This window comes from Herpailurus yagouaroundi, unplaced genomic scaffold (genome assembly GCF_014898765.1).
Source record: "Herpailurus yagouaroundi ecotype Mexico unplaced genomic scaffold, PumYag 186, whole genome shotgun sequence".
Lineage (NCBI taxonomy): Eukaryota > Metazoa > Chordata > Mammalia > Carnivora > Felidae > Herpailurus > Herpailurus yagouaroundi.
The window spans coordinates 49,220,676-49,237,400 of NW_024412417.1; positions in this window are offsets into that span (position 1 = coordinate 49,220,676).

Genomic DNA, 16,725 nt, shown 5'->3' on the forward strand with positions numbered 1-16,725 from the left:
AATCACTATCTCATGGTCATTGGGAGTTTCTCAGTTCAGCAGCTGGCCATCTTGTGTAGTGTCAACACATTTACCTTTATATTTGTGTGTGTGTGTGTGTGTGTGTGTGTGTGTGTGAGAGAGAGAGAGAGAGAGAGAGAGAGAGAGAGAGAGAGAGAGAGAGATGGTTAAGATTGACTGAAAAAATAATGCTTTTCATCACCCTTGCAATAAAAATATTTACTTCTAGATTAATTCATGAGATAGTGGCATTTTTACTATAATACATAATAGGACATAATAGGCAGACTTCTAATAAATTTATTGAGGATAAGGTATCTAATAAACTTAGAAATAAAAGAAAGGGGAAAAAACTGAAACTAAGAATGGACCACAGAACTGCTGTAAATTGCTTTTCACATGACAAGTGATATACTGAAGCCTGAAAATTTTTGTTCAATGTTTATTTATTTTTGGGACAGAGAGAGACAGAGCATGAACGGGGGAGGGGCAGAGAGAGAGAGAGAGACACAGAATCAGAAACAGGCTCCAGGCTCTGAGCCATCAGCCCAGAGCCCAACGCGGGGCTCGAACTCACGGACCGCGAGATCGTGACCTGGCTGAAGTCGGACGCTTAACCGACTGCGCCACCCAGGCGCCCCTGAAAATTTTTGTTAATGGTTGATTGCAACAACAAAAGCCAAAAACCATGAAACCAGATTAAAGCAAAAAATGAGGAAGAAATCAAGCTAAAACTTGTTATGGATTGAATGTTTGTGTCCCCGCCCCCTAGATTAATATGTTGAAGCCCTAATCTCTGATGTGATAGTACTTGGAGGTGGGACATTTGGGAGCTGATTAGGTTTAGAGGAGGTCATAAGGGTGGGACCCCCATGATGGGATTAGTGCCCTTATAAGAAGAGAGACCAGAGTGTGTTCTCTCTCTCTCTCTCTCTCTCTCTCTCTCTCCACTCCCCTCTTTCCCCCTCCCACCTTGCCACCCCTGTCCCATGTGAAGACAATGAAAAGTTGTCAGATTGCAAACCAGGAAGAAAGCCCTCTTCTAGGAACCAAATTGGCCCGCATCTTGGTCTTGAGCTTCCCAGCATGGAGAACTGTGAGAAATAAATTCTATTTTAAACCAACCAGTCAATGGTGTCATGTTATGGCAGCCCAAGCTGACTAGTAATGATTTTGGTACCAAAAAGTAGGGTGATGAATAACAGATACCTGAAAATGTGGAATTGGCTTTGGAACTAGGCTGTGGGTAGAGGCTGGAAGAGTTTTGCTAGTAATGTGGATGTTGAGGGTGATTCCGGTGAGAACTCAGAAAGAAAATGGGAGTGATGTAGAGAAAGCTTCCATCTTCTTAGAGAATACATAAATAATCATGAGTAGAATGTCAGAAGAAATATGAATGGTAGAGGCCTTTCTGATGAGTCTCACATGGAAACAAGAAACATGTTATTGAAAACTGGAGGAAAGGTGATCCTAGTTATAAAGTGGCAAAGAACTTGGCTGAATTGTGTTGTGTTCTAAATTTTGTGGAAGGTAGAGCTTGTAAGCAATTAAATTGGATATTTAGCTGAGGAGATCTTTTTTAAACAAAGCCAGTTTTTTTTAAGTGTACTTATTTTGAGAGAGGGAACACACAACAGGAGAGGGGCAGAGAGAGAGGGAGAGAGGGCATCCCAAGCAGGCTTTACTCTGTCACTGCAAATCTGGATTCAAGGCTCAATCTCACAAACCATGAGATCATGACCTGAGCTGAAATCAAGAGTTGAATGCTTAACTGACTGAGCCACCCAAGTGTCCCTAGCTGAGGATATTTCTAAGCAACATATTGAAGGAGTGCCTTGTTTCCTCCTGACTTCTTATAATAAAATGCAAGAAGGGAGTGATGAATTGAAGAAGGCATTGTTAAGCAAAAAGGAATAAGAACATAAAAAATTGGAAAATTCTCAGCCTGTCCATATTGAAAAAAAAAAAAAGTAAGTGTGTTCAGAAGAGAACAGCAGGAATGTGGCTGGATTATGACTTGATAAAGAGCTTATGGGACATGAGCAAAAACACTTACAACTTTCATTGAAGGGGACAGAGATGGGATAAAATGAAGGAAGGTTGTTAGACTTCTAAGATCCTATAGGACTGAACCACAGAGCTACTTGGCTACAAATGTGCACTATTCTGCAAGACAAGTGAAGAATGACCCTAAAGCTGATACAGAGATCACCAAAGCTGTCTTCTCAGTTTCAAAGGGGGTGCCTATTACCTTGGTTTCAATGGGCCTGGAGCCTTGGGCAGCCTCTGCAGGACTTTCTGGAGACTTCAGGATGCCACCTGTTTGGCAGAGCCACAGAGGAAAGACTGCTGCCCTGGTGGATCTGGAAGGCAGAGCCCTGAACCTGTAAGGATTATTCTTGAGCCTTAAATATAGTGATATTTTCCCTGCTAGGTTTTCAATTTGCTTGGAACTCATCACCCCTTTCTTCCTCCCAATTCTCTCTTTTGGAATGGGAATTTTTTTTATGCCTGCCCCATCATTGTCATTTTGAAGTATATAACTTACCTGGTTTCATAGGTTCTCAGCTGAAGAGGAATTTTGCCTCAGGATTCATACCTCAGGTGTCACTTATATCTGACATAGATGATATTTAAATTTTAATGTTTATTTATTTTTAGAGAGAAAAAGACAGAGCATGAGTAGGGGAGGGGCAGAGAGTGAGGGAGACACAGAATCTGAAGTAGGCTTCAGGCTCTGAGCTTATCAGCACAGAGCCTGACTGGGGGCTTGAACTCACAAACTGTGAGATCATGACCTGAGCCAAAGTCAGGCACTTAACTGACTGAACCACCCAGGCACCCCTGACACAGATGATATTTAGATGAGACTTTGGAATTTAGACTTTAAAGTTGATGACTCTTAACTTAATTAGTTAAGACTTTTGGGACTGTAGGAATGGAAAGAATGTATTTTGCATGCAAGAAGGACAAGCATTTTGAGGGGCCATGGAGGGAGTGCTATGGAATGAAAGTTTGTGTCTCCCAAGTTCATATGTTGGAGCCCTGATCCCCTATGTGATAGCATTTAGAAGTGGGAAATTTGGAAGATAATTTGGTTACATGAAGTCATGAGGATGGGATGCCTGTGATAGGATAAGTATCTTTATAAGAAGAAGAAGAGTATGCTCTGCTTGTGCTATCTCTCTCTCTCTCTCCACTCTCTCTCAGTCACACTCTTGCTGTCTGTCATGTGAGGACATGGTGAGAAAGCAGCCATCTTCAAGTCAGGAAAAGGGCCTTCATCAAGAACCTGATCATGATGGCACCCCGATCTTGGACTTCCCAGTCTCTAGAACTGTGAGAAATAAATGTTTGTTGTTTAAGTCACCCAATCTATTGTATTTTGTAATAGAAGCCAAGCTGACTAAGACACTAGTCAACTTTACTTGAAATCTGGGTCTTGGGGCACCTTGGTAGTCCAGTCAGTTAAGGGTCGACTTTGGCTCAGGTCATGAGCTCACAACTCGTGAATTCAAGCCCCACATTGGGCTCTGTGCTGACAGCTCAGAGCCTGGAATCTGCTTCAGATTCTGTGTCTCCTTCTCTCTCTGCCCCTTCCCTGCTCATGCTCTCTCTCTCGCTCTCAAAAATAAATAAACATTAAAAATTTTTTAAAAAAATCTGGGCCTTAAAGGTTTGCCACATTTAACTGTCTTTCTCAGAATAGAGAATTTCCAGGATGCCTGGGTATCTCAGTTGAGCATCCAACTTCGGCTCAGGTCATGATCTCGAAGTTTGCGAGTTCAAGCCACATGGAGTCTGCTCTGAATCCTCTGCAACCACCCCCCAAGTCCCTCCCCCACTCACTCTGTCTCTTTCACAAATAAATAAAGTAAAAAAAATGGAGAATTTCAACGTTTATTTATTTATTTATTTTTATTTATTTTTTGGACAGAGAGAGACAGAGCATGAACGGGGGAGGGGCAGAGAGAGAGGGAGACACAGAATCGGAAACAGGCTCCAGGCTCTGAGCCATCAGCCCAGAGCCCGACTTGGGGCTCGAACTCACGGACCGCGAGATCGTGACCTGGCTGAAGTCGGACGCTCAACCGACTGCGCCACCCAGGCGCCCCAAAAATGGAGAATTTCATATGGCATAGGAGTCACCACATCTGAGTTCACCAGTGCTGAATTTTCCATATAAATGATAAGTCAGCCTCCTCAAGTTGGGAGAAGACAATAAAATGATGAATATGTGTGGAAATGAACAACAATAAATCTTTGGCTATATTGACTGAGAAAAAGATAAAAACCCAAACTATTATAATTAGAAACAGAAATGGGGATATTACCTCCAATTTGATGGAAATAAAAAGAAATACAGGAGAGGGCTGTGAAGGCACCTGGGTGACTCAGTCATTTGGGCATCTGACTCTTGATTTCAGCTCAGGTTATGATCTCATGGTTTGTGAGATTGAGCCCGAGTTGGGCTTCGTGCTGACAGAGCAGAGCCTGCTTGCAATTCTGTCTCTCCCCTCTCTCTGCCCTCATTCACGCGCGAGCGCGCGCGCACACACACACACACACACACACACACACACAGTCTCTCTCTCTCTCTCTCTCTCTCTCTCTCTCTCTCTCTCCCTCTCTCAAAATAAATAAACATTAAAAAAAAAGACGCTTTGAAAAAAAATGAGTGCTGTGAACAACTGTATGTCAACAGATTGGATAATGTAGATGAAATGGAAAAATTCCCAGAAATACACAACCTACTAAGACTGAACCATGAATAAAGAGACAATGTGAATTGTCATAAAATAGGAGATTGAAACAGCAACCTCCAAAAAGCCCCGCACCTGATGGCTTAACTGGTGAATTCTGCCAAACATTTAAAGAAGCATTGACACCAATTTTTCTTAAACCTTCCAATACATTCAAGAGGAGGGACCACATCTTAACTCATTCTATAAGCCAGCATAGCCAATCTGAAAAGACTAAATATAGCATGAGCCCAGCTGTAGGACATTCTGGAAAAGTCAAAACTATGTAAACAGTCAAAAGATCAGTAGTTTTCAGGGGTAGAAGGGGGCAGGTAAATAAGTGGAGCACAGATTTTTAGGGCAGTAAAATACTCTATATGATACCATAATGATGGATACATGTCATTATATAGTTGTCCAAATCCAAAGAATGTACAATAGCAAGAGTGAATTGAAATGTAAACTGGGTGCCTGGGTGACTCAATCAGTTGAATGTCCAACTCTTGATTTTGGCCCAGGTCATGATCTCACGGGTTGATGGGTTTGGGCCACATGCTGAGCCTCTCTTTCTGCCTTTCCCACCTCCTCTCAAAAATAAACATTAAAACATTATTAATAAAAAAAGAAACGTAAACTATGGCTTTTGAGTGTGTTCATATAGATCCATCAATTGTAACAAATGTTCCAGTCTGGTGGGGATGTTGGAACTGGGGGAGGCTGTGATGCGTGGGAGTTTGGGAATATATGGGAGCTCTCTGTACCTTCTCCTCAACTTTCCTATGAACCTAAAACTGATCTTAAAAAACACAAACATCACTCAAGGAAGGGAAACCAAGGTCCAGCCCACCAAAGAGACAGACTCTTTTCTTTTTAAGTTTATTTATTTATTTTGAGAGAGAGAGAGAGAGAGAGAGCGAGCGAGCAAGCAGGGGAGGAGAAGAGAGAGTGGGAGAGAATCCCAAGCAGGCTCTGAGCTGTCAATGCAGAGCCTGATGCGGGGCTTGATCCCATGATCTGTTAATCATGACCTGAGTGGAAATCAAGAGTTTGGACACCTAATCAGCTGAGCCACCCAGGAGCCCCTCCCAGTTTTCTTTAAAACTTTTTAAAAAAGTAATCTGTACACCCAACGTGGGGCTCAAACTTATGACCCCAATAGCAAGAGTCCTATGCTCTACCTAGTGAGCCATCCAGGCACCCCATCATTTACACTTTCCTAAAACAATTGCTGGAACAGAGGACCATTCTCTGATGAAATGGGAACATTCTCAACCTATGAGAATGGGTTGGTCAGGGCATGTGGTCAGGTGAAGACTAGGGCTTCTATCCAAAACTAACAGCCCATATTCTTAGCATGTTGGAAGGGATCTAAGAGAGCTCAGGACCCCTAGAGGATAGGCTTCACTCACATTGGTTCACCTTGCCACCTCAGGTGTTTCTGGGCCAAGCTTCTCCCTGGATCAGGGCTACTTAGAAATCACTGCTGAGCTCAAAAGACATACCACAAACCACTCCATCTTTCCCCAGGGAGCAGAATTCACAGAATGCAGCACAGATGGTCCCCCAGATCTGACATCTGGACTCCTTTTCAATAGGGGACACTGAAATGTCAAGTGAAGACCAATGCACAAAATGCTTCCTTACTTGGGACTGACGGAAAAGGATCATTAGAAAGTGTTTTCATCATGGGGCGCCTGGGTGGCGCAGTCGGTTAAGCGTCCGACTTCAGCCAGGTCACGATCTCGTGGTCTGGGAGTTTGAGCCCCGCGTCAGGCTCTGGGCTGATGGCTCAGAGCCTGGAGCCTGTTTCCGATTCTGTGTCTCCCTCTCTCTCTGCCCCTCCCCTGTTCATGCTCTGTCTCTCTCTGTCCCAAAAATAAATAAAAATGTTAAAAAAAAAGAAAGTGTTTTCATCACCTTCAAAATGAGTAACATGAAAACAAAAGAGATCTCAACAAAGTTAATGAATGTAGACAATCTACAGTAGGAGGACAGTAAGAAGTAGGCTCCAAACTCTCTTTTAGTCTCTTTTTGTCTTTCAGCAGGAACACAGAAGGAGGAAGAAATGAGTGGGGGCTTTTAAAGATGAGGCTCTGGCGCACCTGGGTGGCTCAGTCAGTTAAGCCTCCGACTTCGGCTCAAGTGATGATTTTGTGGTCCCTGAGTTCAAGCCCCACGTCGGGCTCTGTGCTGACAATTCAGAGCCTGGAGCCTGCTTCAGATTCTCTCTCTGTCCCTCCCCCGCTCGTGTTCTGTCTCTTTCTCTTTCTGTCTCTCTCTCTCTCTCACAAAAAAACATTAAAAAAATAAAAATTTAAAGGTGAGACTCTGCTGGTCAACCCTGGGCTCCCACAAGTTTGACCATCTCTCTCTCTACCAGGCTCAGATCCCTCAACATGGAGGACACCAGTTCCTAAAGCCAGTCCTTCTCAGAAACCAGAGCACCCTGAGGAACTTGTCAGGGGAATAGGGACCAGGCACACTGCTTGCTCTGCTCTGCCTTCTGTGGGAGTAACAAGTGAGGGAGCTGAGCAGGGGTCTTTACCCTCTAGGGACAGTGACACATAGTGGATATTTCAGAGGCAAATTTTTGGGGTCCTGGCTTTCGACAAGTTATTAAAGTCCCTAATTTTTCAGAATCCTCTCTTAAGAGGTCACTTGGCCCCACAGATTTTTGTCATGGCCACTTGGGTTATATGTGTGGAAGCACCTTCCACATGACCCAGCAGTCACAGACTGAGCCTTACTGATGTGGCCATTGACACTTTGACCTTGAACACTAATACCTGGTGGCACTCAGGGTTGAGTTTTGAAGTAGCCTACACCCAAGACAACTGCTCAAGCTCCTGAAAGTTCCCTTTGCTCCTCTCTTCAACACTACAATCTGTTTTTCTATTTCCCAGCTGTGAGACTGGCCTGAGAGGCCCTCAAGTGGCAGTGGACAGGCCTCCACCTCAGAAAAATCATTTGTGCCCTCTATTATCTCAGGGTTCCTCTCCCTAGCTTCCCCATGCATTTCCAGGGCCTGTACAGCATGTGGTTGACCCGGGAGGGAGAAGTATAGGGAAAGGGAGGGGGGGTGACAGAAGCAATGAGATAAGGGATAGAAGGACTACAAGAAATCAAGGATGTGGGGAAATGGAATGTTTGTCCGCCCCGTCTGGCCTGTCTGCCCCCTTCTCTCCAGGATGCACTTCTCACGTCTTGTCTCTTACAGGCAACTGTGTATGCTCCCCTTGGAGGGTCAAGAAGTTGGGAAGGTCTACTGCATGGGGTCACTGCACACTCCTAATGGCACCACCCTGGGGAGCCCCTTGCCCCTGAGCGCCAGATGTTTGGCTCCCTCATAGTGCCAGCAGTATCACCATAGGCCCTCTTGAGGGCACCCTCTTCTCCATGCGGGGACTTCAGTGTTCCTAGTCACAACATCATGCTCTCCTCAAGCAGTCCTTCCTTTTGAGGATTAGATTTCATCTCCCCAATGGCCTGCCTCTAAAAGCTCACTACAGGTGCATGCACTTTACCCATCAGACCTCACAGCCTAATCTTTGTGATCTCATGTCTTCCTGTGAACTTTTCTCAGGCCACTCCCCTCTGTACCTTTTCTCTTGATCCTTACATAGACTCACTAATAAGTTGGCCTTAGCCCTTTCAGCTTGGGGTGTTTGCAGAAACCTGTCTGCACTTGCCACCCACATGCAATCACCCCCAGCGCAGCCTGGCTTCTACCCCTCTCCTTCCTCCCCACAGGGATTTGCATGCAGTTTCTTTTTTAAATAGTTTATTTTTTTTAATTTTTTTTCAACGTTTTTATTGATTTTTGGGACAGAGAGAGACAGAGCATGAACGGGGGAGGGGCAGAGAGAGAGGGAGACACAGAATCAGAAACAGGCTCCAGGCTCTGAGCCATCAGCCCAGAGCCCGACGCGGGGCTCGAACTCACGGACCATGAGATCGTGACCTGGCTGAAGTCGGACGCTTAACCGACTGCGTCACCCAGGCGCCCCTGCATGCAGTTTCAATGGATATCCTAGGTATGAAATCCTGGGACACTTTTAGTCCTTATTGTAAAGGACTTATGTAGTATTTGATGCAGTTATCACGCAGGCCTTTAAATTTTTTCCTGCTTCAATGTTACCAGGATCTTATTTTTAGTCTGATTCTACAAATGAGTTCCCTCTCTCCTTGATGGACTCCATTTCCTCTATCTGCCCTCAGTGATGCTTTTGCCCAGGACCCCAGCCCCTAACTTTTTACTCCAAACTTCTGCCAATATACAGAACCCCTACATGGCCCAGGGCACCATCACTTCCTCACCTTCTTTCATATCCATCTCCATACAAGAACACACCAACTTTACCTGATCCACTCAGACACTTAAATAAGAAATGAGGGGTCATTCTTGATCTTATTTCTTCCTCAGTCTCTAAATCTGTCCAGTCAGGAAACAACAAAACTAAAAGGCAGGCTACAGAATGGGAGAAAATATTTGCAAACAACCTATCTGATAAAGGGTTAGTATCCAAAATCTATGAAGAACTTACAAAACTCAACATCCAAGAAACAAATCACCCAATTAAGAAATGGGCATGGGGTGCCTGGGTGGCTCAGTCGGTTAAACGTCCAACTTCGGCTCAGGTCATGATCTTGCAGTTTGTGAGTTTGAGCCCTGCGTCAGGCTCTGTGCTGATAGCTGGGAGCCTGGAACCTGCTTGGATTCTGTGTCTCCCTCTCTCTCTGCCCCTCCCCCACTTGTGCACTCTCTCTCTCTCTCTCTCTCTCTACCAAAATAAATAAATAAATAAATAAATAAATAAATAAATAAATAAATAAAATGTAAAAAAAAAAAAAAAAAAAGAAATGGGCAGAAGACATGATTAGACACTTTTCCAAAGAAGACATCCAGATGGCTGATACATGAAAAGATGCTCAACATCACTCATCATCAGGGAAATACAAATTAAAACCATGATGAGATACCACCTCACACCTGTCAGAATGGCTAAAATTAACAAACAAGAAAACAGGTGTTGGCAAGGATGCAGATACCAGGGAACCTTCTTGTACTGTTGGTGGGAATGCAAGCTGCTACAGCAGCTCTGGAGAACAGTATGGGGGTTCCTCAAAAAATTATAAATAGAACTCCTCTGTGATCCAGCAATTGGACTATTTGGTACTTACCCAAAGGATACAAACAAAAAAAAAATACAGATTTGAAGGGGTATATGGACACCAGTATTTATAGCAATCTTATCAACAATAGCCAAACTATGGAAAGAGAGCAAGTGTCCATTGACTGATGAATGGATAAAGAAGGCACGCATGCACACACACACACACACACACACACACACACACACACAAAATGGACTATTACTCAGCCATCAAAAACAATGAAATCTTGCCATTTGCAATGATATGGATGGAGCTAGAATGTATTTTGATAAGTGAAATAAGTCAGAGAAAGACCAAATACCACATGATTTCACTCATATGTGGAATTTAAGAAATAAAACAGATTAACATATGGGAAGGGAGTGGGGAAGAAGAGAGAGGGACATAAACCATAAGAGACTCTTAACAACAGAGAACAAACTAAGGACTGATGGAGGGAGGTGGGTAGGAGATGGTCTAGATGGATGATAGGTATTAAGGATGGCACTTGTGATGAGCACTGAGTGTTGTATATAAGTGATGAATCACTAAATTCTACTCCTGAAACCAATATTGCACTACATGTTAACTAAAATTTAAATAAAAAAATAAATATAGATGTGTCGAGTCATGTAGTCTTTCCAATTTTACCATGTAAACATTTCTGGCATCTGTTCCTTCTCTTGCATGCTTATCAAGAATTCAGTCCTATATCACCTTTATCCTAGATAATTCCTATCCCTTCCAGTCCTAAACAACTTTACCTGGCACCCCTTCATCTCCCTTAACCATTTCTGTATGATAAGTTCAGTTCCATATCACCTTCACCAAAATTGACACATTCTTTTTGCCCAGTTCCCCTACTACCAGTTAAATCCCATATCCCTTTACCTGGATCCTCCCTGTAACCTTCTCATTCTTTCCCCCACCACTAAGCCTCTAACAGCTGCTTCCCTGCCTTTCTTTTTGCTGATTAAAATAACTCCATAAAATTAGTTATCTGCCCAATGTCCCAACATGACAGAGCTTAAATACTCTCAAAACTTTCAGTGCTCCTTTGTTTACAGTTAAAGCCCAGTCCTGGTCCACAGGGTCCTGCATGGTTGGGACACTTTTTGCTTCCTCAGCCTCAGCCTCAGCCTCTGCTTGCCTGGGTGGGGCTCTGCACCTAGCATGAGGCCTGCCCCTGTGCCTATACTCACCTGCCATCATGCATGTCCTGGCTCCTTTCTCTCCTTTCCCTGTCACTGCCTGGCCAGTGCCCCTGGCCCACTAAGACTTGGTCTCTCCCTTACTCACTTGGGGATGGAAGAGAGGGGAGGTGACATTACTGCTCCAACACCCATAGGTAGTACTCACTTTAGAAATTGAGAGGATTGGAGGTGTACATTCCCATGTGGGTGCTGAGGGAGGGCTGGGTTCTCAGAGTTGTTTTTGAGGAGTGGAAGGGAGGTTGTTTTTAGCTATGACTTTGCCCACTTGAGTGGTGTTTACTTCATTTTGATGGTTTGTAGGAAATTTTTTGTGTTCTCATGAAGAAGCTTGGAATGATCAAGACCAGAGAAACTGTGGTGTGGGAAATGGAGAGATGTTGGTTAAAGGACAGAGCCTTATAGTTACAAGTTGGTAAGTTCTGGGACTTAATGTACAGCATGGTGATTATACTTTTTTTTTAAATGTTTATTTTTTTTTGAGATAGAGACAGAGCATGAATGGGGGAAGGTCAGAGAGAGGGAGACACAGAATCTGAAACAGGCTGCAGGCTCTGCGCTGTCAGCACAGAGCCCGACGCGGGGCTCGAACTCACGGACTGCGAGATCATGACCTGAGCCGAAGTCAGCCGCTTAACCGACTGAGTCACCCAGGCGCCCCTACATGGTGATTATACTTAATGATATTGCGTATTATACTTGAAATTTGCTGAGAATAGATCTTAAGTGTTCTCATCACATAAAGAAAAGTGTTGAAAAACTATGTGAGGTAATGGATGTGTTAATTAACTTGATTGTGGTAATCATTTCACAATGTATAAGTATATTAACTCATCACATTGTATACTTTAAATATATACTATTTTTCTTAATTTACCCCAATAAATGTGAAAAAAAAGACCAGAGAAACTGCCCTGAAAATGCAGCAAGAGGCTTTTGGATGTAGTGCACCTCTCTCACTACTGGGAATTGGATACCATCATGGATGTTTCAATGTGGCAAGGAATCACTATCCCTAGAAAAAGGAATTCTCAACACAACTGGGAGCCTCTTAAGGCCTCTTTAGTTCCAGGTTTCTGGAAAAATGGGATTGTGAATAATACAGAGAACTCTCCTGATCTCGATCCTCTCATTCTGCAGTTAGAATGGTGACCTTGAAGCCCAGACAGTTGAAAAGAGGAAGCAAATTGGGGAGGAGCAAATGAAATGGCCCGGGAATCTGGAAGTGTCAGAATGGGAACTCCATGAGGCTCTCTGCTGTTTCATGGGTCTTGGGGATACTATAGCCTGGTTCTCTAGTTTGATTCACAATGGTTGCCCATACTGAGGACCAGCCTGCGGCCTGCTGCGTTGGTGAGGAAGGCAGGGCAGGTGGGCCCTGAACAACTTGCACTCACTCCTGCTGCTGTCTCCTCTTCCAACTGCTGGGACCCAGGTGAGTCATCATCCTTGGAGCCTGGTGCTGCAGCCTGAAATAGCGAAAAGCCTGTGACCCCCAACCCTGAAACCTGATCCCTAATCTCTTCCCAAGGGCATGGTATGGGTGTAAGGGGTGAGGAATGAGTGACAATGGTTAGCCAGTGTTTGAAACGTGCAATGACCACTGTTCTACCTGAAATACTTAGGATACAACAGCAAATAAAGACCAGTCCCCACCCTCAAGCAGGCCCCATAGTTTTGAGGGGAAAACAATTGTTCCCATCCAGGGCACAATTCCCAATCCAAGTCTTGCGGGCTAGGGGACCCAGGCCCTGCAGCTACTTGCCAAATTCTTCTGAGATGAGAGCTTGTAGATATTTTTTTTTGGCCACAGGATCGAGAGGACACCTTACTTCTGTTCCATAATGAGCTACTTTACTCCCTGTTTTTCTTCAGAGCATTCACCACCACCATATAATTTCTTTGCTTATCATCTTTCTCTCCTTGCTAGAATGTATGCTCCATGAGGGCAGGGATTTTATCTATTGCTGTATCCCCAGCATCTAGAACCATACCCAGAATAAGTACTTATCATATACATTTGTTGATTAAATGAATCCATGATCAACCACACTAGTTCTCTTTTTAAGAAAGGAAGAGAGTGGTAGTATTTGGGAAAACACCACATTCCATTATAGGAGTTATTACACAAAAATCTCTCTCCAATAGGAGTTATATTATGCCCTCTTTTACAATGAAAAACAGCCCAATGATGTGGAGCCAAGACTCAAGCTAACCCTCTCCAAAGGCAGTGTGCTCTTTCTACTGTTCTTGCTGCCCTGACCAGAGTGGCAGGAAAGAGAGCTGGCTCTGCTGTGTGCCCACTGTGTTCTGAGTAGCACATTGGTCACTCTGCATATTTGGTTCTACCTAATCCTAACCCCCAAATAGCCCCACATGGGTTTTTATTTCTTTTCCCATTTTGCAGATAAGCAAACACTCAGAAAGGTTAGTTTGCCCAGAGTAATCCAGCCTACAAGTGGGGAGCTGGGCTCACCTCCAGGCCTGTTTAATCCAAAGATTCCTATCGTAACACCCTGAGAACTCATGTGGGGATTCTGCCAAGTGCAATATGTCTCCTCTACCTATGCATTCAGGATCTGGGTAAATACTATGGGGTGAGTTCTGGGCCCCAGGGATCTTACTGTGAAATAAATTATCCTGAGTTAAAAATCCATTTGCCACTTGACTCCATGAACTCCTACTCTGGTGAACAACAGCAATATCTTGAACCAACATCAGTTCAGAGCCAGAGTCCAGTATCCCCTCCCCTTGCCTGATCAGCCTCAGACTACCAGGAACAACAACCCTACCAGGGTCATGGAGCTATTACCACAAGTGTGACAAATGAGATCTGTGGGGTGTCTCACCAAAGGAAAATGGAGTTGTTACAGGACTTCAGGGAAGGGTGTTTAGGTGAAATCTGTCTGAAGCAGTGCTTGGACGGGCAGCAAGCAAAACTAGGCTGTGGGTAGTGGGTCAACATTGGTTCTGGACTGTGAAGTGGACCCAGTCTCCTATTTCCCTGGAAACCACAAAATATAGATGTGGAATATGGGGTCCTAAACTCCTTATCTGGTTCCAGTTGTAAATCAAGGCTGCTTCTCTGTGTCAGTGACTTAGATCTGTCAGGAAAGAGTGGGTGTTTCATTCTTGATAATTTATCACACATCCCTGTTTTCTGTGACATTAGAGAACAAAGTTCTTCAGTAAGAAAACAGAGGTAAAATGTCATGACATTTTAAAGGTACATATCGTTTTTGGGAAAGTATTGTCTCCTATTAACTTTGAAGCTGGCTTTATCCTCGTCTGCAATTCCAGCAGTTTAATAGATTGTTTTCTTCCTCAGTCCAAGCTAATTCTTACTTTCTCATCTCTCATAAGGGTGGGTATTTCCTGTCTTTCAACATGGTTACTCCATAATTGGCCACATTCCCTTTTGGGAAGGAAATAAGGTATAGTATAAAATTGGGGGAGAGCATTAGGGTCTTTCCTCAAGGGAACCTGGCCTTTTCTTCTTTCAAGAGGTTCAGGTGTCTCTTCACCAAATATATGGTTTTTTCACTTACACTGATAGAAACTTTAGTGGGCCGTCTATTTCTGTCTCAGAGACACCATCACCATTATCCAGGGCCAAAACATCTATGTTCTAACTGTTCTGATTACTGCTCTGGCCCTGGGCCTGTTAAGGTGACACACTTCCACTGAAAAGGTTATGAGCTCCTGTCTGGTATTCAACAATCCCCACTGAGTTATGGAACCCATTTTCATGACAGCCCTCCTACTGTCATTCCTAGCCTATAGAAATGAGCCACTGTATCACCTTCCCAGGACGTTGGTGCTCCCCCACCAATGCATTTCTCAAGCCTGGGTGATGCTCCTTGAGGGAAGTAGGCTCCAGCCACTACAGAATGAGTATCTCTTCCAGAAAGCTTCTTTTCATCAACTGGAGAAAGTGAAATGTCCTTCTCTTCTCAATTGTAATTAATTTACTTGGTTTAGAAGCTAGGGTCCCAAGGGATGACTGCTCTGTGGTAAGCAACAAGTGTAGCACAGAGCGGGTCTGCATCATCAGAAGACAGTCTGCCTCCCAGCCAATATTGATGTCATCATCACGCTAAGTAAAAAATTAGGTAAGAGAGAAATTTATGACTGGAATGGAGCATATGAACGACTATGTAAATAAGATCTAATACAACTTGGGTGAAATACTTAACTGAAAACTAAGACAATTAAAAATTCATCACAGGAATTAGAAGGGATGTCTTAGCCATAGTTACTTAAACAGAGGATTAAAATAAAGGCTGGAATTCTTAATTAAGTAAACATCTGCACTGTATATAAAGATGGATTTGAAAAGGAAAAAAATATTTCTTCTGGATTTGGCATTCTAAGATCGCATGCAATCTTGAGGAAGACACTGTCATGGCTTCTTAGTCTTTCTGTCTCTTGAAAGGATGGGAGACCCTTGGAACAAAAACAGTTAATTTGTCTTCCTTCCTAAAGCGCCCTTCTCTAGAAGCAAAAGTTGTAACTGAATAAAAAGCTCCAAGGCCCTATCTCAGACTGAGAAACCAGGAGAGCCAGAAGGAGCTTCTGACACAACTTCCAGAGACTAAAGTTTCCAACCACCTCAGGAAAAGACAGACATTCTCTTTCTTATGTGGAACATGCCTGTCGGGCAATGGTTAGTGAAGTCATAAGCCAGAGGCTCCTACCTTTGAACTGTTTCTCATTTTCCGTCATTGATCAAACACCTAAAGACCCATCTACCAAACCACATTTAAGTAAGATGTACCATTTGGAATCAGCAGATGGGCCAGCCTTGGGGCTGCAAGCTTCCTACCAGCACTGCCTTCATTATTGGGGTGCTGGGGTGCAGCAGGTGCTAGCCTGCAGGACTCAGGAGGTATCAAGAGCCTGGGTGGTGGAGCCACACAGAGAGCACTACCACTGAGCAGACTGTGCCTCAGGTCTCACTGTGAAACAGGGTAAATAAAAGTACCTACGTCACTGAATTGATGTGAGGGCTAAATGAGAAAACCCATGCAAAGCATTAATCACAATGCCTGGCACGTGCTAAGGTAAAAAAGTAAAGGTTTATTGACTGAATCACAATTTTCATTCAGCATACAACCATTATTATCACAGTAAATTCACTCCCATTTTCATTTTTTAAGTCAAAGCTATTTGCGGTGAAGTATGCTTAGGAGGATTATCATCAAGAGGCAGATTTTTCTAATCAGCTTTTCAACATTCTAAGAGAAGTAAAGACCACTGCCACTACCATATGGACAACAGCCTGGAAAATAAAATCTGAAGTACAGGTCAAGTCAATGTAAGAAAAAAGAATGGAGCCAAATTCTAAGAAAGCTCCTTTAATACATGGGAAAACTGGAATAATTTTATTAGTGAAAATGACACCATAAAGGAATAAAATGGCCAATTGCTCTCACTTATTCTTTCTTACCCTGATTCTTATATACAAAGCACCATTCCATTATAGCTTATCCCAAATATTAACTGGTCAATCTCCTCTCAAGTGTTTGTTCATATGGCATTCAAATTGTTCATCAAAGACTCTAAGCTACTTTCAGTTGTCAGATTTCAGCTTCTACAACTGTTTCTCACAGACTGCT